Genomic DNA, 1,323 nt, shown 5'->3' with positions numbered 1-1,323 from the left:
GAAGTAGACTCTATCTCCACGTGGTCTGCGCTCCACAGGTAGTCGTTAGGGCGTTGGTGGGCCCGACTACCGGTGGAAGGGGGGGTGTTCAGCCGGCCGGATGGTGAGGACGGCGGCGAACTAGCCGCTACATAAGACGGCCATAGGCGACGTCGTGTGGCGAGCGGCGATGGTCAGCAACAGTGGCGGCGGCGGCAGCCGAAGATGGTGGCGGCGACCGCCGGAGATGTCGATGACCGAAGGTGGGCAGCGGCCAAGATGGCGGCAGCGGCGGCAGCCGGATATAGCGGCGGCGGCGGCCGGAGATTGCCGGGATATTGAGCCGCGGTAGTGGGCCTCCTTCGGGGTAACAGACCACCGAGATGGTGGCGGTCCATTAGGTTAGGCCCGTAACGGGCATAGAGCTGTCGTGGCATCCTCGAGATGCGTGCATGGCGATTGGGCTTCCCGGAGAGTGGTTTGAGGCGCGAAGGCTGGCGGCTGGACTTCGCGGGGATTCGGAGGGCGGCGACGGCGCTTTGAGGCGCGAGATGCGGCACCGCGGGACGCGGGAGCCGGTTCATCGAGTGGGCCCCTTGGACCGGAATAGAGGCACCGACCCATAATGCTCCGGCCGAATGGGCGGAGTCGGCACGGCTGAGGACTGACCAGTGTGGGGCGCGGCGCGGCGGCGGCGTCGCGGCGCCTGCGACTTCGGTGCAGCGGCAACGTGCGCAGTTCCGACGGTTGCGGGTGGCTGCGGCGGCTGCGGGCCACTGCGGCCTTTGTGGGCTACCGCAGCCGATCCGGCGGCTGCGGGCGACCGCGGCCGCTGCGGGCGCTCCAGCGGCTGCAGGCTGCTGCGGCCGCTCCGGCGGCTGCAGGCGACTACGGCCGCTGCGGCCGACCGGGCGGCTGCGGGCGGTTGCGGCCGCCGCGGGCTGCTGCGGGCGCCGGCCGCTCGGCGGCTGCGGCGGTACTCGCGCGGCGGCGGTGTCAGCGGCTGCGGCCCCTGAGGCGGCGGCGCTGAGGCGGTGGCGGTCGCTGCGCGGCTGCGGCCGCTGCGGGCGGCTGCGGCCGCTGCGGGCGGCTGCGGCCGCTGTAATCGGCGGCGGCCGCTCGGTGGCTGCGGCCGCTACTTGCGGCGGCTGCAGGCGGCTGCGGGCGGCTGCGGCTGCTGCGGCCTGCTGCGGCCGCTCCGGCGGCTGCGGGCGGTTGCGGCCGCCGCGGGCTGCTGCGGGGCGGCGGCCGCTCGGCGGCTGCGGCCGGTACTCGCGGCGGCGGCCGGTGTCAGGCGGCTGCGGCCCCTGAGGGCGGCGGCGGCCGCTGAGGGCGGGGGCGGTC

The sequence above is a fragment of the Wolffia australiana genome, chromosome 4, assembly GCF_029677425.1.
Source record: "Wolffia australiana isolate 7733 chromosome 4, ASM2967742v1".
In the NCBI taxonomy this organism is placed as follows: Eukaryota; Viridiplantae; Streptophyta; class Magnoliopsida; order Alismatales; family Araceae; genus Wolffia; species Wolffia australiana.
This window is presented reverse-complemented; position numbering follows the sequence as displayed.